General features: G+C 35.0%; 1 long non-coding RNA gene across 1 annotated transcript; it reads right to left on the reverse strand.

Moving 5' to 3' along the window:
* Positions 1-3,906: 3,906 nt before the first annotated feature.
* LOC131424597 (uncharacterized) lies at positions 3,907-12,924 on the reverse strand. The gene is made up of 3 exons (XR_009227895.1): positions 12,868-12,924; positions 7,751-7,983; positions 3,907-4,959 (listed from the first exon to the last, which is right to left on the reverse strand). It is a non-coding gene; the product is annotated as an uncharacterized LOC131424597 (long non-coding RNA).
* Between the last annotated feature and the right edge of the window lie 532 nt (positions 12,925-13,456).

Below are 13,456 nucleotides of genomic sequence, written 5' to 3' on the forward strand. Positions count from 1 at the left end.
ACAGATGGCAACAAGGCCAGGGAAATTTTTTAAAAATCCAAAACAAAGAGTGAGAAAATACAGAGCAGATTGGGAACTGAAAGAGAATAGTTGACCAGGACTTCCATTTTCAATTTCTCCTGTGGATTGTGGGGATGAAAGACATAGGTAGAACTCAGAGGCCTGAGGATATCCAATATGGACATGAAATAGTTTATATCAAAGGCCCCAGAGATACAAGGCGCCTCTCTCACCCCTATACTTATGGACTCAATCCTCATCACCATCATTAAGAGGACTAACCACCCGGGCATACTGGTGAACACCTGTAATCCCATTGGGAGGCTGAGGCAGGAGGATTGAAAGTTCAAGGCGAGCCTCAGCAGAAGCAAGGTGCTAAGCAATTCAGTGAGACCCTGTCTCTAAATAATTTACAAAATAGTGTTGTGGATGTGGCTCAGTGGCCGAGTGCTTAAGATTTCAACCTCTGGTACCCCCCCCCCAAAGAAAAAAGAAGCACTAATCAAAATTTGACAGCCTTGTATTTGAGATTTGGATCTGCTTGCTGCATCTCTGAAAACTAAAGACATGTCAGTTAGCTAAGCCTCAGTTTCCTCACCTGTAACACAGGAATTATAAAATGCTTACTTACCCATTATAGGTTGCTGTGAAATTTCAACTTGGTAAAGTCTAAATACACAAAAGAAGCTCAATAAATGCCAGCTCCGATTTTATTTTTAAGTTCAAACCAATATGATTCTTGTACTTTGTATAAGGAAGGCTAAAAAAATGGCTTTAGTATAAAAAATGTCATTTGTTCATTTCTCCTTAGTCCTTAATGTTATGGAGAACTATAAGACAACATTCCCTAAAACCCATTTCATATTATAGTCAAGTGATGAGCCCATGTGTTGACCACTGAGTCAATAGTTAATAATCTTAAGGTATCATACTCCAAGAGGCAACAATTTCAGAGAAGCCACAATTACTTGATGTACTTGAAATAATTTACATATAATAATGTGTGTATAAACCTGTACATATAATTTTTTATCAAGTATAATATGATCATACAAAAACATTGACTCACAATACAGTTCAAACATACAAAAGAAGGCTATTTTATTTTTGTCCCTTTTACATCCTATTTTAGGCAAGATGATGAAACCCAGAAAATAACAGGAATGAATTAGTTTATAAAAACTGGGTATTTTATAAATGAAACAGATTCAGTAATCTACATTTCTCAAATTGCAAACAATAAGACTTACTATACTCTCAAAATGAACTTAAATAAATTATTGCTCTATTCTAATGACATAAACGTTTTCACTGGTTGATAGTCCAGGTAGAAAGAGTATGTAAAGTGATTTATAAGTAAAAACATTTCATTCAAAAGGATATATATATATATATATATATATACATATATATATATATATATATATATATATATATATATTTTGGTACTGGGAATTGAACTCAGGGACACTGAAACATTGAGCTGCATCCGCAACCCTATTCTGAATTTTATTTAGAGACAGTGTTGCTAAGCACCTCGCCATTTCTAAGGCTAGCTTTGTACTTGAGATCCACCGGTCTCCGCCTCCAGAGCTACTGGGATTACAGGCATACATCCCTGTTTCTGGCCAAAAGGAATGGTTTTAACAAAACCCACATGATCTCAAGAGAAAATACATAGCAATATTCATAAAACATTCTCATTTATATTAATTTATATTACATATATTATTATTTTATTATATATACATATAATATATATAAATTTTATATATAAATTAAATATATATAAATTATAAATACTAATATATAATTATATTATGTATTACATATAATTTATATAATAATATAAATTATATGTAATATATAATATAAATTATATTATATGTTATATATGCATATATTTATATATTATATATTTATATAAATTATATATATATTTGTATGCTTACATATAAATTATATATATTAATATGTAAATATATATGTAAAATATATATATGATATAAATCATATATTATATAAATTTTATGTATTTATATATAAAAATATATATGATTTATACATATTTAATAAAACTTATTTATAATATAGGAAATACATATTTTTATATACACATATAATAATATATAAACTAAATATAAATATATATTATTATATTATATATAACATATTATTATCATATAAAATATCTAAATTTATATTAATTTGTGTTATATTACTTATTGTAATGTAATTATATAATAACATAATTTCTATTATTAATAAGATAATGATATGATTATTATATTATAGTTTAATTTATATTAATATAATATATAAAATATATGGATTATATTATAATTATATATAAATTACTTATAATATATCATATATATATGTCATTCTATAATATGTAATATATAATATATAATACATAATACATAATATATTATATATAAATATAATTTAAATTATATAGTTTAGTTATTTGGCTTTAGATGGTTTTAATGCTTCTGATAGTGTTTTTTTCCCTTAGCTTTATCTGTATAAATTTTTATTTTATGACAGTTCCAAACTTTTTAGTATTTTTTTTAAATAACAAACATTTATTGATGTGAATTATGGTAGAAAACCGTTCCTACATGAGATGTGCATGACCAAATCATTAAATAGAACATTTCTGAGGTGAACACACATCCTCACCCACGTTTTTATATCCAGTTTTTAAGATACCCAATTCCTCCTCTCTCTCCACCCCAAAACATATGAGCAACTGCTAATGGAAAGCAGTAAACAGCCACTTGGGCTATAGCATTTTCAACTCCACTCTGAGGTGAAAATTCCAAGTACATTCGAGACTTAAGTTTTCTCAATTGTCTCCTAATGAAAGTTCCTGAGTCCAGTATTTACAATATTACAGCACTAGCAGATCATTGTCTACAACTCTTCTCTTTCTGCTGTATCCTCTTCACCAGTCCGGGGATGGTCTGCACTTCCATAGAGTTTGCTGATAATTGGCTGAAGGTGCACAGCAGCATCACTTGATGATGATCGCAGGTCATCATCTCATCTGACCTCCTTCTTCACCTGAGGCTGCTGGCCTCTCTTCCCTGGTTCCCAGGCAGTGCTCATGTGATTTGCTGTCCTGGACCCTTCTCCACATTGATAGAAGGGAGCTGAGCCATTGTGGTTGGAGGGCAACCACCAGAACATATTTACAGTCCTGCAGAACTTCTAGCACCACTTCTAGCTGCCTGGGTGCTGGCTCAGCTCCAGCTCCATTTCTGCCCTGGGCAAGCCTAGTGCACTAGGCTTGCCTTCTTCTGTCAAGACAAACTCCTATGTGGAGTTATGTTGGCATGTGGTGTTAATGATCTTCTAAAGAAAAGGCTCAGAATTACGTAGTATGTAATGAAAATTTCAAATATTTTAAAATTATTTATTGTTATTTCTATACCTACCTGGGAATCCAATTTCATTGGACAGTGAAACAAGGTTACATTTATGAATGAGAGAGGATGAGGTTCAAAACCTGAATCAACGATAATTTAGGGACATGACCCTTGGCATTATTTACCTTCCTCAGACTGTTAGCTATGACTTAAAAGAGGCCAAGGTTCATAGCACAGAAATGCTAATAAGAACAAATCATATAAATGGAATCAGTGAGTCCAGTGCTTTTCTTTGCAGAGAGGTAATGGACTGTGTTTGTTTTCAGACTTTCTCAGGCTACACTAATTGATATTTCATTAATTTTATATATCAAATTTAACATATATTGAAAAATTCGGATTTAGTTCTACTAAAGCAGTAGCGAATGAAAGGTTTTCAACCCCCTTACCAGAAACCATTCACTGAAATAAAGCGATCAAAAAACAGTGAGCAAAAAGACTGTAGCCAAGAAAATGGAAGACATGTGTGCTTAATGTGCTAGTAAAGGGACATCAAAAAACTTTAGGAGTCTATTTTTTTGAGTTTCAGGAGTCCAGCTTTTTTCTGTTTTGACTTTAATTGATGACAAAGAAGTAAAGGTGAAAACAAATCTCAGAAAGAGAACAAAAATAATTTATGAATTTCAAGATATCTTTTTACAAGAAAGAAACAAAGCATGATATTCATTTAAATGACATTCATTAAACTTTCTCAGTGGCTAGAAAAGTTAACTAATAAAACCTTGAAGTTTGAACTTACCTCAACTTAATACACCTTGTTTTTTTTTTAAAGGATGAGTATTGTAGATGGACACAATATTTTATCTTTATTTATTTGTTTTATATGGTACTGAGGATCCAACTCATGGCCTTACACTTGCCAAGGCAAGCGTTTTACCACTGAGCTACAAGCCCAGCCCTCACTTTGGTTTTTAATCATGACTTCTTGGCAAGGTTTGAAATATGCAAAGATATATGTTACATGACCACTCACCAATGAGACATGCATCCCATTATTCCAATGCATTTTGCTTGCATTCTGATTCCTCAAATGATGTAGCCAATTCATAATTTTTAATTTAAATATCTGCATTGTGGATATCCTATTGATACAAGAAAAGCTTTAAACTAAAAGGAAAACACATCTCAAAAACAAACAGTTCAAAGACTATTAACTTGTTAACATAAACATCACATATTTAATCCAATTCTGTAATGGTCAAAACTCACTTGCTTTGTAGAAAAAATATTGTGACTTTGTGGAATGTTCTGTTGATATACGGGTTTGGTAGGAGGGCTTTTATCCACCCAAGGTGCAACAACATCAGTACTAGATGAAACATTTTGTGGCTCTAGGGACCCATCGAAGATCATCTATGAATTGGTAATGAGGAACTCTACCAACAGGGCCTGATTGGCATATGCAACAAGAGAGGAAGAGATGGTACCAGGAGTGGTTAGTAGGCCTGGGCCTCATCAGACATGGTCCAAATACCACCCCCAAGTTTTTGAGTTCATCAGGTTTTCTTCAGAATGGTCTACAACCCTGAAAAGAAGAACACATAAAGTGTATGAGATTTGTGTAATAGATGTCCTTAATGGTAGTTTACTATGACTTGAGAAGGGTGGAGAAAACTCGGGCTATAGAAGACTACAAAACGTTTGTCAAGGGTCAAGTTTGGTGGGTCTAGGGAAAGAATCCTTTGTTTCATTATGATACTTACCACACACCAAACTGAGTTTCAGAGTACTATTTTAGGATAAAATGCATGTAAGTAGAAGGAACTACTGAAATCTTAGTAGCAGAAGGAAGAAAAATACCCCTAAAAATTGCTCCATCTTTGTATGTGGGATATATTCCCCATTTCTTATATTGGAAACAGAAACATCACTGTCAATTTCTCTCTCACTGCCCAGTGAGTTTTCTTTTATTTAAAAAAATAATTTTTATGTAGAGATGGACACAATACCTTTATTTAATTTATTTATTTTTATGCAGTGCTGAGTATCAAACCCAGTGTCTCCCATGTGCTAGGCAAGTGTTCTATCACTAGCCACACTCCCAGCTGCCCACAGCTAGTTTTCTAGCCTAGATGATTCTCTCTCCTGAACATCTCTCTGTTCTATTGCCACTATCACTGTTCTGGTTTTACTTCAAACACTCTCAGCTTGTTATTTCTATGACTATCTAAGGAAATCTGTCTCTGCCTGGTTTAGCTATCAGGATGATACTAGATTCATCTATGGGTAAAAAAGCTGTGATATATATATATATATATATATATATATATATATATATATATATATATATATATATATATATATATATAGTGAATGGGGTAGTTTTGCTATTTGTCTTTCAGAGGATTCATCACTGATGTATAGAAATGCATTTGATTTATGGGTATTAATTTTATATGCTGCTACTTTGCCAAATTCATTTATTATTCTAGAAGTTTTCTGGTGGAGTTTTTTGGATCCTCCCAAGTGTAAAATTATGTCATTGGCAAAGAATGATAATTTGAGTTCTTCTTTTCCTATTTGTATTCCCTTGAATTTCTTTCATCTAATTTCTCTGGCTAGAGTCGCAAGGATTATGTTGAACAATTTTTAGATGAAATGCTTCCAATTTTTCTTCATTTAGAATGATGTTAGCCTTAGGTTTTGCATAGAGAGCTTTTACTATGTTGAGGTATATTCCTACTACCCCTAGTTTTTCTAATGTTTTGAATGAAAAGGTACTGTATTTTGTCAAATGCTTTCTCTGCACTAATTGATGTAATCATAGGATTCTTCTCTTTAAGTTTATTGATGTGATGATTTAAATTTATTGATTTCTGTATGTCGAACCAACCTTGCATCCCTGGAGTACACAACTTGATCATGGTGCATTTTTTTTTCCATATTTTTTTGTATGTTATTTGCCAGAATTTTATTGAGAAATTTTGCATCTATGTTCCTCGGGTAGATATGGATCTGAAATTTTCTTTCCTTGATGTGTCTCTGGCTGGTTTGGGTATCAGGGTGATACTGGCTTCACAGAATGAGTTTGGGAAGGGTTTCCTCCTTTTCTGTTTCATGGAATAATTTGAAGCCCTTCAAGATATGAATAGTTAAAAAAAACTGTGGTATATACACACAATGGACTATTAGCATTACAAGAGAATAAAATAATGGCATTTACAGGTAAATGGATGGAGTTGGTGAATATCATGAAGTAAGCCAATCCCCCAAAATCAAAGGCCAAAATTCTCTCTGATAAATAAATGTTGATACATAATTGGGTCTCTGGGGATGGAGGAACATTGATTGGGCTCAGGATAGGGAAGGAAGAGGAGGGGTATGGGGTAGGAAAGATGGTGGAATGAGACAAACATCATTACCCTAAGTTCATGTATGCTGGCACATGTGATATGACTCTACATCATGTACAGAGAAATGGAAATTTGTCCTCCATTTGTGTACAATGGATTGAAAAGCATTCTGCTGTCATTTATAACTGATTTGAACTAATAAATTTTTTTAAATTTTTATTTTATTTATTTATGTGTATGTGGGGCTGCGGTTCGAACCCAGGGCCTTGCACATGCTCTACTGCTGAGCCACAATTCCAGCCACAAAAAAAAAAATTAAAAATAAATTTAAAAAAGGAGATCTAAATTGCTGTCAGAAAGGTCTAGCAGGCAAATCTGAATATGGGAAATTCCTGATTCCACGTTCTTTAGTGGGTATAGAAACAACATGGTCAACTCATCTGCCAGGTACATAAGATTTTTTATCAAGTCTCTAGGAAGGGTAGCACAGTTCCTGCTACTGCTTGCTATATTGTAGCCTAATGAAATCAGATTTTCCAAATGCAAAATGAATTCTTGTGTCTCCATGTCTGTTTCTCTCTGCCTCATATGCTCTTCTGCACATTCTCTACCAAATCATCATGCAGTTCTTAAAGTTGAACTCAAAAGCATTTGCCCCTTCTGCTCTATCCCTACCCCCAAAACTTCCTCTGCATGCCTACAAGCTGCGCACAGCTACTAGAAAAAGGATGATGGTGAACTGTGGTTATATGCAGATCTGTACCCCAAGAGGATAAGCCCACAAATAGCAGAAAACCTATGTTTCTATCCTAGTTTCACCAGCCAGAGCCTGGCACACAGGAAGCATCTGAGGGAACCATGTTTGCTGCATGAACATATATTCAAGATATATTAAAAAAAAAAAACCACATAATAAGAACATCCTAAAAATCATTTTGAAAATCATAACACAACAATTTAAATGTACTGAATACTATTGCCCTGTTCAATTAAAAATGGCTAAGAGGGTATAAAAATTCTTACCTCTTAAGATGGATGATAAGGTAATGTAGAGTGTTAAAATTGGACGGTGGCAATTGTTTTAGAAGGTCCTTGGTTTTGAGAAGAATTTGGTTGATTTCCATACAAATATTTGGAGATGTGTTGTTTTCAGAGTTGTCCCTTTTGGTGTCCTGTTCTTGGTTAATATGTTGGATGATATTTGCAAGCTCCATAAATTCCTGGTACCATTGGAATAAAACCAATGGTTCTGGTAGCTAAAGAAACAAAATTATATTAAAAATACCTTTGGGCTGAGGTTGTGGCTCAGAGGTAGAGTGTTTGCCTAGCACATGCGGGGACCTGGGTTTGATCCTCAGCACCACATAAAACTTAATAAATAAAATAAAGGTATTGCATCCCGCTACAACCAAAAAATAAATATTTTGAAAAAATCTTCTGCCTGTTTTCTTTGTTAAAGTCAACTATAAGTGAGAGTTACTCGATTAATTTAGCATGTCCCTTTAGATTAACAAAATCTAAAGTCAATCTGTATGTATTGATATCTTTTTCAGTACTGGAGATTGAACCTAGGACCTCAAGCATGCTATGCAAGCACTCTAGTACTGAGCTTCATCCCTGCCCATAAAATAAAATATATGTTTGGTAGAGAAGTGACTTAGAAAGCAAATCAAAATCTTGACTATAAATTATATTTATGTTAATAACAAATTAATAGATAATGAGTGAAATTCTAAACTTTAAATGAAGTTTAAGCTTTAAGCTTCATTATGGGATTTTAAAACTCTTCATCTCTATCCTAAACACATTGTATTCACATCTGCCCCCCAAATAGCATAATCTTCAGCTGTTTTATTGGAACAAACATAGAATAGTGAACAAAATCTATAAAATGAATCAGAAACCCATGGATTTTATGAGTAAGGGCTAAAAATATCAAAGTGCTAAAGAGCACAGATTTTACTTGGGCAAGAATGAAGATTAGCACAAGATAATATGACCTACAAAAACATACTGTCAACATCTCAAGAAACTTTAAAACAGGCTGATTTGCCATGAATAGATCAAAAAAGAAGTTCTTACAACAAATATCCACTGCCATAATGAATTTCAATGTTTCTGCTGATCTACAATAGAAAATTCAGTGAACTGTTAGCTACCTGATGTCCTATAATATCTGTGGGAAGTTAAGGTGTTGCCCTGTGATCAGTTTCTATCTTCACCACTCTGGGATCTGAAGCAAGTCACTTCACGTCTTGGAGCTTTAGGTCAACGAGTCAGATAAAGGCTACTCTCTAACAATATTGCAAGAATTGACCACACTTTCCCAAATGAAAGTCTTAGAAATACAAAATTCCTCAACAGATTGCAAGTTTATTGTATTGGACCCAATTCATCTCCTCTCCCTAGCATCTAGCATCTCTACCTAGGAACTGGGAAATCTTGCATGAGTACACATAACTTCTCTGAGAAGTTTTACAAATGCTCAGTTGGAGATAATAATACCGTTCCAAATGATTCACATGATTTCATAACTGTCAAAAGCAAACTGAGCTTATGATCTCTTTAAAGAAATATAGCAAAGTACTATAATGAGATATACTATGATCATGAGAAAGACAGACTTTCCAGCTATTAAATCTCCTCAACAGAGCCACGGATGGCTTCGTGAATTCAATAGTTAAAAGCCACTGGGAATGTTCAAGCAAGGTTGGATGATATCTCTTAAAAATATGGCAGACGTCAAGTTTTTCCCTGGACAGGGTATCTGACCATATGGCTGTAAATGTGCCTTCTGATGCTAAAATGGTGTTATCACATCAGTGCCACCTGTCTAGCCCAGCATTACCAGTCCCCTCACTGCTCACATCAAAACAGTAAGCATCTTTTGGTGAGGCTTCAGTTGGAACCCGAGATGCTTCTTTCCACCTGCTTAATAACTACCAGATTCATAGCACCCCCAGACCCCCAGCTGTTTCAGGGCCTCAATTTATTATGGGCCTCCCAGCCTTTGTTCTTGAGTGGCCTAGCACATTTGAGAAAAGCAGCATTTCCAACAACAACTGTGGCTCATTATCACAGCAGTTCTCACCCAGGTGAGAGGAGGAGTGATTCTTTTTTTTTTGGCAGGACATATTGAATGTGGTAGGGAGAGTGAAAAAGCATTTTGATTGATTGGACAATATCGAACTCTTCCTCATTTGAGAATAAATGCTCTAGATAGATCCAATGATCTACATCTGTGACTCTGTATACCTGTACGTAACAGAAATCTCACCGTGGCCTTATTAAACAGAATCCTCAGAGTCTTCAGTTAGAGGCAATTGTTTGAAGGAAAAGTTGGGTTCAATTATTTGAAAGAAAACTGGGAGGGCCCAGACTGATTCTGGTTCTGATTCTGCCCTCTTCGTCCTATGACTAACCCTCCTGATCCTAATATGGCTTCTCCCTTGTCAAACATCATCTGTACTTCAGGCAGGAAACAAAGGGGAAAGTGAAGAGCAAGGAAAGTCAAAGCCAATGGAATTGTCCCTTTTTAAGGAGTTTCCCAATAAATCCCACAAGGTGACTTCCATTAATATCTCATTGAAAAGAAAGGAGATTGACTATTTTAATGGAATACATTGTTACCCCCCCCAATAAATCAGGTTCCTCTTCATAAGAAAAAAAGAGTAGGCAGGCAATGAGCAGTGTCTCTCACAATTTCACAATTCAGTTCAATTCACAGAATGCTTGTTGAGAAACTAGCAGACAGACATGGGCCAGCACTGGGAGCATGAAGACTTAGACACAGTTCCTGTACCACAATGAAGAAGACCTGTGCAATATCAGTAAAGAACTTTAGCATACTTCAACTTCTAACTCAGAAGACAGTCTGTTTATTTATCTTTTATCAGGACATGAAATGTATTTTAGCAAGCTGATATAAGTTTGAGATTTTTCTGAAAGGCCAACTACAGGAAGGACCTTTGTGTGGTAAATAGCCTATTGTGAACTAAATTTATTGTGACTTCCTGGAATTTTGAGGTATGTTAGTTATCATTGAGAGTAAAATGATACTTAATAGAGACTATCATGCAAAGTGAAATAAGCCAAACACAGAAAATCAAGGGTTTTTTTTTTTTTTTTTCATGTGTGAAAGCTAGACCAACATAAGGAAAAAAGGTACCGTATTGGGAAGAGCAGAATCAGATATCGTAGAGACATAGGGAAGATTAGTGAACTATAAGAAGGAGATTGGGAGGGAGGGAGAAGGGTCAGGAAAATGGAGGGAAAGTCAAATTTAACAAAATCATATTATGCACATATATAAATATACCACACAGAAGTCCATCTTTATGTATCTGTAGAAAGCAATCAAAACTAAATAGCGAGGCACAGTGACAAATGTCTGTGATCCCAGCAGCTGGGGAGACTGAAGCAGGAGGATCTCAAGTTCAAAGCCAACTTCATCTGGTTCTCAAGGCCCTAGGCAACATGGCAAGACCCTGGCTCAAAATTAAAGGGGCGTGGAGCTGAGGTGTGGCTCATTGGTAAGCACCCCTGTGTTTAATCCCTACTACCGATAGATAGATAGATAGATAGATAGATAATAGAAAGAAAGAAAGGGAAGATAACAGGGTAGAGGCAGGAGAATAGGGGGAAGGAGGAGGGGAGTGAAAAGAGGAGAACAGGGACTCAACTGAAGTAAATCAACCTCCATGCATGTATGATTTTTCAAATGAACCCAACTACTATGTATAGCTATAATGCCCTAATAAAATAAACAAATAAAAATTATATTTAATAAAACACATGATATGAGTGGCTTACTGAATTTTAAAATAGCATTGACTTTGGGGGGGTTTATTTGTCCTAATTATTTATACATGATAGTAGAATGCATGGAATATAACTCTATACCTCATTCATGTGGTATAGAGTTACACAGGTCATGTAATCATATATGCACACAGGGTAATAATGTCTGATTCATTCTACTATCATTCCCCATGCCCTCTCCCATCTCTTCACTCCTCTCTGTCTAATCTAAAATACCTCTATTCTTCCCCCACCCCTTATTGTGAATTAACGTTAGCATATTAGAGAAAACATTTGGACTTTGGTTCTTTGGGATTGGCTCATTTCACTTAGCATAATATTCTCCAGTTCATCCACTTACAAGTAAATGCCATAATTTCATTCTTCTTTAAGGCCGAGTAATAGGGCTGGGGTTATAGCTCAGTTGGTAGAGCACTTGCCTAGCATGTGTGAGGCACTGGGTTCGATCCTCAGCACCATATAAAAATAAAATAAAGGTGTTGTGTCCATCTACTATAAAAAATCTTTTAAAAAGGTTGAGTAATATTTCATTTCAAATATAAACCACAGTTTCTTTATCCATTAGTCTGTTGAAGGGCACCTAGGTTGGTTTCATAGTTTAGCTATTGTGAATTGAACCTCTATAAACGGATGTGGATGTGTCACTGTAGTATGCTGATTTTAAGTCCTTTGGGTATAAACCTAGGAGTGGAATAACTGGGTCAAATGGTGGTTCCATTCCAAATTTTCTTAGGAATCTCCATACTTCTTTCCAGAGTGGTTGCACCAATTTGCAGTCCCACCAGTGATGTATGAGTGCCTTTTCCCCCACATCCTCACCAACATTCATTGTAATAGCACTGAATAATTACATAAAATATTAATGGAAAGAAGACTCAATATAAAAATTATTTCTTCTTTACCTTTCATAAATTTGTTGGAATTCAGAACATAATCATTTATGATTTGACTATCCCATGTGTTTAAGTGCAGCATTTCAAACAAGCAAAGTACTTTTTTTTAATTTCAGTTCTCCTTTTACGGATGACCTTCCATCTTCTCTGCTAATCCTCACCTCTGGACTTCTTTAAAAGCATCTTGCCATGAAATCATTTTATTACTATTTCTAGTGTGTGCTTTACTTTATCAACAGATTTTACTTCTTTGGGCATAGAAGTCTTGCTCATTTTTCCTTATTACCCCATCTGGTGCTCCCCTAGCCCCAAATGCCTATGAATTTACATTAAATAAATAAGTGGATGATTTCTGAAGCAACTATTCAGGACATTTCTTTGAGTTACTAATAACCCTTCACATTTGTGTTAGCTCTTCACTCTTACCTGAAGAGCTGTACAAAGTGCCTTGAAGTTCCAGCCTGTGAGCCTCAGAGCAACCCTAAAAGAGAAGGAAGTGGTTGGTTTTGTCCTCAGTGTTGGTCAGGAAACAGAGAAGTCTGGTTACTTGAGAAAGATCACACAGATATGGAGAAGCAGGCATTGGGTCTTAAACACAGTTCTTCTCATTCCCAGTTCTCTCTCTGTACACTATATCAAAGCTCCAAGACTACTGAGGGACACACCCTCCTTTCAGGCATTAATGTTCCTGAAGGGACCCAGAAGCCCATGAGGTCTAATTCCAACCTGACATATGAATGTGACAGATGACCCAGAAGACTGCACCCACTTCTTAAGTTGATAAGTTCCTTAATACCACTTTCAGGCCAATTTTGAATTTTAAATACCACAACTATTTATGCTAAGTATTCAGAATCTGCGATAGGAATTCAGTAAGGAAAGGGATGAGCAGACAGTATGGGAACACCTTGTCTAGATTCACTTTAAGGGTGAATTCGAAGGACGAATTCCTTTTGATCCTTGCTAGAGCTTTAAAGTAGAATTAATGGAGGCCCTCAGTCCAAAAACATCTTTT

This window comes from Marmota monax, unplaced genomic scaffold, assembly GCF_021218885.2.
Source record: "Marmota monax isolate L192 unplaced genomic scaffold, Marmota_monax_Labrador192_F-V1.1 WCK01_AAM20220418_F8-fsc00839, whole genome shotgun sequence".
NCBI lineage: Eukaryota > Metazoa > Chordata > Mammalia > Rodentia > Sciuridae > Marmota > Marmota monax.